Raw genomic sequence first — 14,446 nt, 5'->3', positions numbered from 1 at the left:
CACCTTGGTGGGAGGCTGACTTGTGGGCCTACTAAGTTGACGGGGACGGAGGGCTTCGTCAACTTAGTCAATATGCACGATTCTAGCTCCATTGACCGTACGATGTCCATCCAATGGCCGTAGTGCTTCTTCAACCTCTGGTCTTCTTGCTCTAGCCGCCCAAAGCAGCGCCGGTCGTGCCGCCTGCTCCTGCCTCCTGTGGCCGGTTGTGCTGCCGCGGAGGCCTCACCACCCCCTATTATTCCCACCGCTCGCGAGGCCCTGCGGCGACAGCAGCCTCACAGCGCAGCCGAACGAGTGAACCCTCATACTCCTCTCCGCGTGGGCATCCACTGCCGCGTCTTCACCGGCTCCGCGTCGTCCCCTTCCTAGGCCTCGCCGTCGTCCACCGCCCTGATGCTCTCGGTGCGGCATGGTCAACGTGGTCAAGGAACGACTTTCATCGGACGTGGACTGTACGTGGAGAGGCTGACAGCTGGGTCCACGGCGGCAGCAAGGAAGTGCCTCCTTATTACGCAGAAAATAATGATTCCTCCACCTGACAGCAGGGACCCACCAGACGGGCCACCGTATTTCGCAAAAAAAACGTTTCCCCCCTGAGCGCTTGGACCCACCAGCTACACCTTCGCACGCAAGGAAGTGCGTCCAGGCAAAAAACAAAATGATTCGCCCCCCTGACTGCTGGGACCCACCAGCTACATCTTCGCAGGCAAGGAAGTGCCTGACATTCGGGACCCACCTGGTCGAAGCGTACGTAGCGTTGTCATTCTGGTCGCGAACGTGTACGTACATACTGGTCGATGTAGAGGCACGCACGTGTCGTAGTAGAGGCGCGCACGTAGCATGTACACGTACGTACAACAGCCAGGGTGCAAGAAAGAAAATACGGCCACGTATGTGTACATACGGGCGGGGTCTCGAACGCCTACTCGCGCATACGTACAGCGAGGGCTCATTGACATGGCTGGGTCGGAACGGAGAAACAGCGTCGTCGTCTTGTTCATGGGGAGGCAACGGAATGCGTGGTCGTGCTCATCGGGAGGCATGGTGGCTGGGTCGGAACGGAATGCGTGGTCGTGTTCATCGGGAGGGCTTGGACGGAAGAGGCGATGGAAACGAGGCCTGGCGTACTGCACAACGGAGGAAGCGGACCTCCTACGATCGAAACGGGGGTCCTGTTGATCGGGAGGGGTGTGGCGTACCGCAAAACGGAGGAAACAGACCTCCTACGGTCGAAACGGGGGTCCTGTTGATCTGGAGGGGTGTGGCGTACCACACAACAGAGGAAACGGACCTCGTACGGTCGAAACGGGGGTCCTGTTGATCGGGAGGGGTGTGGCGTACCGCAAAACGGAGGAAACGGACTTGTGTTGGAGCGCTACAGTCGAAACGGGGGTCCTGTTCATTGGGAGGGGTGTGGCGTACCACAAAACGGGACTCCACGAGATACTGTTCATCTCCACCGTCGACCCCCTCCAGCCTCCACGAGCTACTGTTCATCCACCGTCGACCTCCTCCAGCCTCCACGGGCTCCTGTTCATCCAGCCTCCACCGCGCGCTACTCCACCGGCTACTGTTCAACCACCCCTCCACCGTCTACTGTTCATTCAGCCCTCCACACCACGGAGTCCTATTCAACCACCCCTCCACGGGCACCCCTCCACCGTCTACTGTTCATCCTGCCCTCCACACCACGGGGTCCTGTTCATCCACCCCTCCACGGGCACCCCTCCACCGTCTACTGTTCATCCAGCCCTCCACCACACCACGGGGTCCTGTTCATCCAGAGGCAACGCCACCGCTCACTGTTCACCCAATCCCCCCCGCAACGCTCACTATTCATCCCATCGATCGGCTTTAGTTAGCAGCAGTAGCCAAGGAATCGCTCGATCTGGTTCAGTTAACATCCATCGATCGATCGCTTGGGTTAAGTAACGCGTAGCCTGCGGTGCAATCGCTCGGGTTCAGTTAGAGCCCAACGCCTCGCTCGGGTTCAGTTCGAGCCCAACGCTTCGCTCGGGTTCAGTTAGAGCCAACGCCTCGCACACACGCGCGTACATGTACGAGGGAAACGCGCATCGCTCAGCCCCGACCTCCCACCGTAACCGGGAACTCCCCGAAATTTTCCTCCCCCTCGCTTCTACCACGTTTTTTCCGTCATGGACGGCCCAAAGAATGTCATGCAGGTGCGTCTCCGGCCCGCCCAGGACGAAAAGCCCATTTTCTGTCATGTTTTTTGTCATAGAAGTAGGAGCCCACCACATCTATGATGATACCGGGTTTTGTCACAATTATCGTCATAGAAGTGTCATATGTATGACAGAAAAAAATTCGTTCGGCCCAAAATGTCACGGATGTGTCTTTTCTTTGTAGTGATATTATGGTGATAAACTAAGTATGGCACTTGTTATGGTGCCGATAAATGTTCTTCTTATGAACTAGAAAATAATCGGCAACAAGGTGATCCTCCGTTCGTCGTCCATGCATGATCTCTATGTCAACAGAGAAGTGTAGGGTCGCATGGCTTCGATAGTGTCAATGGTATTTTTAAGTACATTTTAATATTATCATGTAGATTAGGCATTATGTTCGCTTCTAATAAGCAACACCTCAGATGAAATGATGGAAAATAAAATGTCAGAACGGTGTTCCAAAATTCATCAGATACAATGCCCTTAAGAACTAAGGTTCTATTTTCTACATAAACAATAATTCCCTCCGTAAAGAAATAAAAGAGCTTTAGATCTCTATCGTACTGATCTAAATGATCTTATATTTCTTTACAGAGGGTGTAATTGCCATCTATATATTTGAGGGAGAAAATCCTTGCTATACATTTCATAGGAATTTGGGGTTCATTGTACCAACTGCATAGAGAATAGGTGATCACATATGTTCGACCATGAGGCAACATTCTTGCATAGAGAATCAAGCAACAAATAATGGGAATCGCAGATGAGGTAGCAAAGAAGTCCATGCCAAAAACAAATCTTGGAGCACCGAGTTGTAGACTACAGCTAGGATTCCAAAATAAAACATACTTCTACATTCTTACACCATGCAAGCAAGTATTGAGATTAAATCTCTACTATTAAACTGGAAGTTCTAAATATATAAAACATGTTGCTGAAGTTGTGTCAAGAGAAAGAAGGTACCTGACTAAAGAATTCAGAACAAAATAATCCATTATGTTGAAATGTATCAATGGATGCCCGCATGTGGCTGCCCCTCAGCATCAGTCTGTCGCTGTCCGAGCACATCCGCCACCTTCTTTCCCTTGATGAACTTGTCAAATAGATCAATATTTTGTTAAGTACCACTAGTAGAAAAAACCCCATTCGTCCCGGTTGGTAAGGGCCTTTTGTCCTGGTTTTTGAACCGGGACTAAAGGGTCGTTACTAATGCCCTAGCCCTTTAGTCCCGGTTCTTACACGAACCGGGACAGATGGGCCTCCACGTGGCCGGTGCGCCGAGCCCAGGCAGGAGGGCCTTTGGTCCCGGTTGGCGGAACCAACCGGGACCAATATGTTGGGGAACATAGTAATTTCGAAATTATCCTACGCACACGCAAGATCATGGTGATGCATAGCAACGAGAGGGGAGAGTGTTGTCTACGTACCCTCGTAGACCGAAGCGGAAGCATTGACGCAACGTAGAGGAAGTAGTCGTACGTCTTCCCGATCCGACCGATCCAAGCACCGTTACTCCGGCACCTCTGAGTTCTTGGCACACGTTCAGCTCGATGACGATCCCCGGGCTCCGATCCAGCAAAGCGTTGGGGAGGAGTTCCGTCAGCACGATGGCATGGTGATGATCTTGATGTTCAACCGTCGCAGGGCTTTCCCTAAGCACGGCTACAATATGACCGAGGTGGAATATGGTGGAGGGGGGCACCGCACACGGCCAAGGAACGATCACGAAGATCAACTTGTGTGTCTAGAGGTGCCCCCTGCCCCCGTATATAAAGGAGCAAGGGAGGAGGCCGGCTGGCTCTTGGGGCGCGCCAGGGAGGAGGAATCCTCCTCCTAGTAGGACTAGGACTCCCTCTTTCCTACTCCTACTAGGAGGGGGAAAGGAAGGGGGAGAGGGAGAAGGAAAGGTGGGCGCCACCCCCCCTCTCCTAGTCCAATTTGGACCAGAGGGGGAGGGGGCGCGCGGCCCACCATGGCCGCCCCTCTCTCTCTCCACTAAGGCCCATAAGGCCCATTACTACTCCCGGGGGGTTCCGGTAACCCTCCGGCACTCCGGTTTTCTCCGAAATCACCCGGAACATTTCCGGTGTCCGAATATAGCCGTCCAATATATCAATCTTTATGTCTCGACCATTTCGAGACTACTCGTCATGTCCGTGATCACATCCGGGACCCCGAACAAACTTCGGTACATCAAAATACATAAACTCATAATGAAACTGTCATCGTAACGTTAAGCGTGCGGACCCTACAGTTCGAGAACAATGTAGACATGACCGAGACACATCTCCGGTCAATAACCAATAGCGGAACCTAGATGCTCATATTGGCTCCTACATATTCTACGAAGATCTTTATCCGTCAGACCGCATAACAACATACGTTGTTCCCTTTGTCATCGGTATGTTAGTTGCCTGAGATTCGATCGTCGGTATCTCAATACCTAGTTCAATCTCGTTACCGGCAAGTCTCTTTACTCGTTCCGTAATACATCATCTCACAACTAACTCATTAGTTGCAATGCTTGCAAGGCTTATGTGATGTGCGTTACCAAGAGGGCCCAGAGATACCTCTCCGACAATCGGAGTGACAAATCCTATTCTCGAAATACGCCAACCCAACATGTACCTTTGGAGACACCTGTAGAGCACCTTTATAATCACCCAGTTACGTTGTGACGTTTGGTAGCAAACAAAGTGTTCCTCCGGCAAACGGGAGTTGCATAATCTCATAGTCATAGGAACATGTATAAGTCATGAAGAAAGCAATAGCAACATACTAAACGATCGTGCTAAGCTAATGGAATGGGTCATGTCAATCAGATCATTCACCTAATGATGTGATCCCGTTAATCAAATAACAACTCTTTGTCCATGGTTAGGAAACATAACCATCTTGGATTAACGAGCTAGTCAAGTAGAGGCATACTAGTGACACTCTGTTTGTCTATGTATTCACACATGTATTATGTTTCCGGTTAATACAATTCTAGCATGAATAATAAACATTTATCATGATATAAGAAAATAAATAATAACTTTATTATTGCCTCTAGGGCATATTTCCTTCAGTCTCCCACTTGCACTAGAGTCAATAATCTAGATTACATAGTAATGATTCTAACACCCATGGAGCCCCTGTGCTAATCATGTTTTGCTCGTGGAAGAGGCTTAGTCAACGGGTCTGCTACATTTAGATCCGTATGTATCTTGCAAATCTCTATGTCTCTCACCTGGACTAGATCCCGGATGGAATTCAAGCGTCTCTTGATGTGCTTGGTTCTCTTGTGAAATCTGGATTCCTTTGCCAAGGCAATTGCACCAGTATTGTCACAAAAGATTTTCATTGGAGCCGATGCACTAGGTATGACACCTAGATCGGATATGAACTCCTTCATCCAGACTCCTTCGTTTGCTGCTTCCGAAGCAGCTATGTACTCCGCTTCACATGTAGATCCCGCCACGACGCTTTGTTTAGAACTGCACCAACTGATAGCTCCACCGTTTAATGTAAATACGTATCCAGTTTGCGATTTAGAATCGTCTGGATCAGTGTCAAAGCTTGCATCAACGTATCCGTTTACGATGAGCTCTTTGTCACCTCCATATACGAGAAACATATCCTTAGTCCTTTTCAGGTATTTCAGGATGTTCTTGACCGCTGTCCAGTGATCCACTCCTGGATTACTTTGGTACCTCCCTGCTAGACTTATAGCAAGACACACATCAGGTCTGGTACACCGCATTGCATACATGATAGAGCCTATGGCTGAAGCATAGGGAACATCTTTCATTTTCTCTCTATCTTCTGCAGTGGTCGGGCATTCAGTCTTACTCAACTTCACACCTTGTAACACAGGCAAGAATCCTTTCTTAGCCTGATCCATTTTGAACTTCTTCAAAACTTTGTCAAGGTAAGTGCTTTGTGAAAGTCCAATTAAGCATTTTGATCTATCTCTATTAATCTTAATGCCCAATATGTAAGCAGCTTCACTGAGGTCTTTCATTGAAAAACTCTTATTCAAGTATCCCTTTATGCTATCCAGAAATTCTATATCATTTCCGATTAGTAATATGTCATGCACATATAATATCAGAAATGCTACAGAGCTCCCACTCACTTTCTTATAAATATAGGCTTCTCCGAAAGTCTGTACAAACCCAAATGCTTTGATCACACTATCAAAGCATTTATTCCCACTCCGAGAGGCTTGCACCAGTCCATAAATGGATCGCTGGAGCTTGCACACTTTGTTAGCTCCTTTTGGATCGACAAAACCTTCTGGTTGCATCATATACAACTCTTCTTCCAGAAATCCATTCAGGAACGCAGTTTTGACATCCATCTGCCAAATTTCATAATCATAAAATGCAGCAATTGCTAACATGATTTGGACAGACTTAAGCATCGCTACGGGTGAGAAGGTCTCATCGTAGTCAATCCCTTGAACTTGTCGAAAACCTTTTGCGACAAGTCGAGCTTTGTAGACAGTAACATTACCGTCAGCGTCAGTCTTCTTCTTGAAGATCCATTTATTCTCAATTGCTTGCCGATCATCGGGCAAGTCAACCAAAGTCCACACTTTGTTCTCATACATGGATCCCATCTCGGATTTCATGGCTTCAAGACATTTTGCGGAATCTGGGGTCACCATTGCTTCTTCATAGTTTGTAGGTTCATCATGATCTAGTAGCATGACTTCCAGAATAGGATTACCGTACCACTCTGGTGCGGATCTTACTCTGGTTGATCTACGAGGTTCAGTAGTAACTTGTTCTGAAGCTTCATGATCATTATCATTGGCTTCCTCACTAATTGGTGTAGGTGTCACAGAAACAAGTTTCTGTGATGTACTACTTTCCAATAAGGGAGCAGGTACAGTTACCTCATCAAGTTCTACTTTCCTCCCACTCACTTCTTTCGAGAGAAATTCCTTCTATAGAAAGGATCCATTCTTGGCGACAAATGTCCTGCCTCGGATCTGTGATAGAAGGTGTACCCAACAGTCTCCTTTGGGTATCCTATGAAGACACATTTCTCCGATTTGGGTTCGAGCTTATCAGGTTGAAGTTTTTTCACATAAGAATCGCAGCCCCAAACTTTCAGAAACGACAACTTTGGTTTCTTGCCAAACCACAGTTCATAAGGCGTCGTCTCAACGGATTTTGATGGTGCCCTATTTAACATGAATGCAGCCGTCTCTAAAGCATAACCCCAAAACGATAGCGGTAAATCTGTAAGAGACATCATAGATCGCACCATGCATATCAAGTAAAGTACGATCACGACGTTCGGACACACCATTACGTTGTGGTGTTCCGGGTGGCGTGAGTTGCGAAACTATTCCGCATTGTTTCAAATGTAGACCAAACTCGTAACTCAAATATTCTCCTCCACGATCAGATCGTAGAAATTTTATTTTCTTGTCATGATGATTTTCAACTTCACTCTGAAATTCTTTGAACTTTTCAAATGTTTCAGACTTATGCTTCATTAAGTAGATATACCCATATCTCCTTAAATCATCTATGAAGGTGAGAAAATAACGATATCCGCCACAAGCTTCAATATTCATCGGACCACATACATCTGTATGTATGATTTCCAACAAATCTGTTGCTCTCTCCATAGTACCGGAGAACGGTGTTTTAGTCATCTTGCCCATGAGGCACGGTTTGCATGTACCAAGTGATTCATAATCAAGTGGTTCCAAAAGTCCATCAGTATGGAGTTTCTTCATGCGCTTTACACCGATATGACCTAAACGGCAGTGCCACAAATAAGTTGCACTATCATTATCAACTCTGCATCTTTTGGCTTCAACATTATGAATATGTGTATCACTACTATCGAGATTCATCAAAAATAGACCACTCTTCAAGGGTGCATGACCATAAAAGATATTACTCATATAAATAGAAAAACCATTATTCTCTGATTTAAATGAATAACCGTCTCGCATCAAACAAGATCCAGATATAATGTTCATGCTCAACACTGGCACCAAATAACAATTATTTAGGTCTAATACTAATCCCGATGGTAGATGTAGAGGTAGCGTGCTGACCGCGATCACATCGACTTTGGAACCTTTTCCCACGCGCATCCTCACCTTGTCCTTCGCCAGTGTTCGCTTAATCCGTAGTCCCTGTTTCGAGTTGCAAATATTAGCAACAGAACCAGTATCAAATACCCAGGTGCTACTGCGAGCTCTAGTAAGGTACACATCAATAACATGTATATCACATATACCTTTGTTCACCTTGCCATCCTTCTTATCCGCCAAATACTTGGGGTAGTTCCGCTTCCAGTGTCTAGTCTACTTGCAGTAGAAGCACTCAGTTTCAGGCTTAGGTCCAGACTTGGGTTTCTTCTCTTGAGCAGCAACTTGCTTGCTGTTTTTCTTGAAGTTCCCTTTCTTCTTCCCTTTGCCCCTTTTCTCGAAACCAGTGGTCTTATTGACCATCAACACTTGATGCTCCTTCTTGATTTCTACCTCCGTAGCTTTTAGCATTTCGAAGTGCTCGGGAATTGTTTTGTCCATCCCTTGCATGTTATAGTTCATCCCGAAGCTCTTGTAGCTAGGTGGAAGTGATTGGAGAATTCTGTCAATGACGCAATCATCTGGAAGATTAACTCCCAATTGAATCAAGTGATTATTATACCCAGACATTTTGAGTATATGCTCACTGACAGAACTTTTCTCCTCCATCTTGCAGCTATAGAACTTATTGGAGACTTCATATCTCTCAATTCGGGCATTTGCTTGAAATATTAACTCCAACTCCTGGAACATCTCATATGCTCCATGACGTTCAAAACGTCGTTGAAGACCCGATTCTAAGCCGTAAAGCATGGCGCATTGAACTATCGAGTAGTCATCAGCTTTGCTCTGCCAGACGTTCCTAACGTCATCAGTTACATCAGCAGCAGGCCTAGCACCCAGCGGTGCTTCCAGGACGTAACTCTTCTGCGCAGCAATGAGGATAATCCTGAAGTTACGGACCCAGTCCGTGTAATTGCTACCATCATCTTTCAACTTTGCTTTCTCAAGGAACACATTAAAATTCAACGGAACAACAGCACGGGCCATCTATCTACAATCAAACATAAACAAGCAAGATACTATCAGGGACTAAGTCCATGATAAATTGAAGTTCAATTAATCATATTACTTAAGAACTCCTACTTAGAAAGACATCCCTCTAATCCTCTAAGTGATCACGTGATCCAAATCAACTAAACCATAACCGACCATCACGTGAAATGGAGTAGTTTTCAATGGTGAACATCACTATGTTGATCATATCTACTATATGATTCATGCTCGACCCTTCGGTCTTAGTGTTCCGAGGCCATATCTGCATATGCTAGGCTCGTCAAGTTTAACCTGAGTATTCTGCGTGTGCAAAACTGGCTTGCACCCATTGTAGATGGACGTAGAGCTTATCACACCCGATCATCACGTGGTGTCTGGGCACGACGAACTTTGGCAATGGTGCATACTCAGGGAGAACACTTTTATCTTGAAATTTAGTGAGAGATCATCTTATAATGCTACCGTCAATCAAAGCAAGATAAGATGCATAAAAGATAAACATCACATGCAATCAATATAAGTGATATGATATGGCCATCATCATCTTGTGCTTGTGATCTCCATCTCCGAAGCATCGTCATGATCACCATCGTCACCGGCGCGACACCTTGATCTTCATCGTAGCATCGTTGTCGTCTCGCCAATCTTATGCTTCTACGACTATCGCTACCGCTTAGTGATAAAGTAAAGCATTACAAGGCGATTGCATTGCATACAATAAAGCGACAACCATATGGCTCCTGCCAGTTGCCGATAACTCGGTTACAAAACATGATCATCTCATACAATAAAATTTTAGCATCATGCCTTGACCATATCACATCACAACATGCCCTGCAAAAACAAGTTAGATGTCCTCTACTTTGTTTGTTGCAAGTTTTACGTGGCTGCTACGGGCTTAAGCAAGAACCAATCTTACCTACGCATCAAAACCACAACGATAGTTTGTCAAGTTGGTGTTGTTTTAACCTTCGCAAGGACCGGGCGTAGCCACACTCGGTTCAACTAAAGTTGGAGAAACTAACACCCGCCAGCCACCTGTGTGCAAAGCACGGCGGTAGAACCAGTCTCGCGTAAGCGTACGCGTAATGTCGGTCTGGGCCTCTTCATCCAACAATACCGCCGAACCAAAGTAAGACATGCTGGTAAGCAGTATGGCTTATATCGCCCACAACTCACTTGTGTTCTACTCGTGCATATAACATCAACACATAAAACCTAGGCTCGGATACCACTATTGGGGAACGTAGTAATTTCAAAATTTTCCTACGCACACGCAAGATCATGGTGATGCATAGCAACGAGAGGGGAGAGTGTTGTCTACGTACCCTCCTAGACCGAAGCAGAAGCGTTGACACAACGTAGAGGAAGTAGTCGTACGTCTTCCCGATCCGACCGATCCAAGCACCGTTACTCCGGCACCTCCGAGTTCTTGGCACACGTTCAGCTCGATGACGATCCCTGGGCTCCGATCCAGCAAAGCGTCGGGGAGGAGTTCCGTCAGCACGACAGCGTGGTGACGATCTTGATGTTCTACCGTCGCAGGGCTTCGCCTAAGCACCGCTACAATATGACCGAGGTGGAATATGGTGGAGGGGGGCACCGCACACGGCTAAGGAACGATCACGAAGATCAACTTGTGTGTCTAGAGGTGCCCCCTGCCCCCATATATAAAGGAGCAAGGGGGGAGGCCGGCCGACCCTTGCGGCGCACCAGGGAGGAGGAATCCTCCTCCTAGTAGGAGTAGGACTCCCTCTTTCCTACTCCTACTAGGAGGGGGAAAGGAAGGGGGATAGGGAGAAGGAAAGGTGGGCGCCGCCCCCCCTCTCCTAGTCCAATTCGGACCAGAGGGGGAGGGGGCGCGCGGCCCACCCCGGCCGCCCCCCTCTCTCTCCACTAAGGCCCATAAGGCCCATTACTACTCCCGGGGGGTTCCGGTAACCCTCCGGCACTCCGGTTTTCTGCAAAATCACCCGGAACATTTCCGGTGTCCGAATATAGCCGTCCAATATATCAATCTTTATGTCTCGACCATTTCGAGACTACTCGTCATGTCCGTGATCACATCCGGGACCCCGAACAAACTTCGGTACATCAAAATACATAAACTCATAATGAAACTGTCATCGTAACGTTAAGCGTGCGGACCCTACAGTTCGAGAACAATGTAGACATGACCGAGACACATCTCCGGTCAATAACCAATAGCGGAACCTAGATGCTCATATTGGCTCCTACATATTCTACGAAGATCTTTATCCGTCAGACCGCATAACAACATACGTTGTTCCCTTTGTCATCGGTATGTTAGTTGCCTGAGATTCGATCGTCGGTATCTCAATACCTAGTTCAATCTCGTTACCGGCAAGTCTCTTTACTCGTTCTGTAATACATCATCTCACAACTAACTCATTATTTGCAATTCTTGCAAGGCTTATGTGATGTGCATTACCTAGAGGGCCCAGAGATACCTCTCCGACAATCGGAGTGACAAATCCTAATCTTGAAATACGCCAACCCAACATGTACCTTTGGAGACGCCTGTAGAGCACCTTTATAATCACCCAGTTACATTGTGACGTTTGGTAGCACACAAAGTGTTCCTTCGGCAAATGGGAGTTGCATAATCTCATAGTCATAGGAACATGTATAAGTCATGAAGAAAGGAATAGCAACATACTAAACGATCGGGTGCTAAGCTAATGGAATGGGTCATGTCAATCAGATCATTCACCTAATGATGTGATCCCTTTAATCAAATAACAACTCTTTGTCCATGGTTAGGAAACATAACCATCTTTGATTAACGAGCTTGTCAAGTAGAGGCATACTAGTGACACTCTGTTTGTCTATGTAATCACACATGTATTATGTTTCCGATTAATACAATTCTAGCATGAATAATAAACATTTATCATGATATAAGGAAATAAATAATAACTTTATTATTGCCTCTAGGGCATATTTCCTTCACAATAGGCATCCACGCGTCAGCATTTCAGGGTGTGGGGTTTTTGTTTTTTTTAAGGGGAGGGGTTAATTTAGGTGTTTCATTTATTGTGTTAGCTAGCTAATTAATAGAGATAAGTGTCCTCTCTTCTGTCCGGGCTTGGTCGACACTACGTACTATATACGTATAGAGAGGACTAGACACGCTAGCTAGCTAGTAAGCAAACGAAGGAAACAGAAGATCGTCATGAACATATATCCATACAGGGAGAAGTGATATCGACCACCTCTCCTTCTCCAAGAGATTGGTCGAACAACAAGTTCTCGTATATCTATCCGAAACTACCGGCTGCATATATACAATAATTGTCTCCTAATTATATATGAACACAGGATCCACATAGTATTCTCCGTCTTCAGCGATCACGTGGTCAAGGAAGAATGCCGCCAATTCCTCTTGAATTGCTTGCATACGATCTGGTGGTAGGAGTTCATCCCGCACCCGAAAGATCTAATTTGAAGAAGGGAGTTAATACATATATATATATATATATATATATGTATGAATAAATGAAACTCATCACAAATGATGGTAATAAAATAAAATTGTGAATATCATTGCTTACGCACTTCATATTGTTCGTCAAAGTACCTCCGTTCACAGGTCGTGTAGCGGATGGACTCGCAAACGTAGTATCCATAGAAATCATTCCCTTGATCCTGCCACAACCACTTTACAAGAAATAGAGGTTAATCAAACTGATAAGCAAGCATGCCAAATGGTATTGATGGAACTAGCGCTTGAATCACTAGGAGACGTGCGGAACATGCTACTATAGTACTTACTTTCAGGTGTCTAAATTGCAGCTTCTTCGGCAGTCCCGCAGCTTTTTTGGTGAATTTTCTCCAAACCCTGCCAGACAAAGTAAACAATTACTTGATATCAGGAAATGAACAAAGTTGCTCATATGGTGGATAATGATCGATTTAACTTACTTCACGAGCATTTGAGTCATGTCCGCATACTCCTGGGGATCTTTTCGTGTCGAGTCTAGGACGGTTACTAGTCCCTGCTCAAGCTTAATTTCTAGGAGAATATAGTGGAAACTACGCACGCATGCATAACTCATCAATTACATTACTATAAGCTGGACTAATATATAAGGGAAACCGAATATGCACAAGAGATTAACACTCACTTGAAGTTGTAAGGAAAGAGTATTATATCTTTGTTTTCATTTATTACCAACGACCGTAGCAAGTTGGCCTCGGTATCTTCGGCATGATATTCAACCTCAATTGCATCTATGAGATTTGTGTTAATGAACCCAATATCACCGACTTGTCTTTTCTTCAATTTGGCGATCTTCAATCTGCATAATATAGTGAGGATAATTATAAATACATGCAATGAAAGAGCTGACCTATATAGAGAGACTTAATGACAAAAGTAGTACTACTTACAGACAGTAGCAAGTGACCGTTGCTTTATCGAGGGCCCTTTGATTGAAAAACTAGAAGAACTCCTCAAATGGAACATTCAACAGTTCAATTCCAACGAGGTCATGATCCTCTCTAACTCTCAGCGTCAAAGTATTCCTCCCCCCAGACTCTCTGCAGGTTTTCATGTACCAATCATGCAATCTTCGCATCATTGTTGTTAGAGATCTTTCATCTTTGAGGAGAGGCTTCCCGTACCCGTATATCTGTACCACCTCCCAGAAATCATAATGTACATCCTCAGGCAGGTAATCTCCAAGACTGCTCTAACCGGGCACCATCCTCGGATCATTAGCGACGATGTCGCTAGACACCTTAAGCGGGGGGCATGATTGGTTCGCTTGTTCGCCGAGCTGGGCAATTTTTTCCCAGCTCGTCGTTCTTTTATCCTTTGATCATTGACAGTACTTCCCGACCACTCCGCTTCGACAAATGTCTTTCCAATAATGCGCTCATAGTTCCTTTTCGGCGAAGACTTTGGTAGTTTTCCCAGAGCAGCCAGAGTGCGCTTCGCTTTCATCGGATCTACCTTCTCCTCCGGTGTGGATGTTTCTTTGCTTTCACCCCTCGAAAGAAGTTCGTCACTTCGGCTCGCGCGATCTTCGCGTTCTCCTTCGGGGTCATCTCGTATGTTAACTTCTCTGGAGTCTTCAGAGAAGGACCAAATCTGTATTGCCTCCCGCCTCTGGCTGTATTCTTAGACGCC

Source organism: Triticum urartu, chromosome 1A, assembly GCF_056163025.1.
Source record: "Triticum urartu cultivar PI428250 chromosome 1A, HENAU_Tu73, whole genome shotgun sequence".
NCBI lineage: Eukaryota > Viridiplantae > Streptophyta > Magnoliopsida > Poales > Poaceae > Triticum > Triticum urartu.
This window is presented reverse-complemented; position numbering follows the sequence as displayed.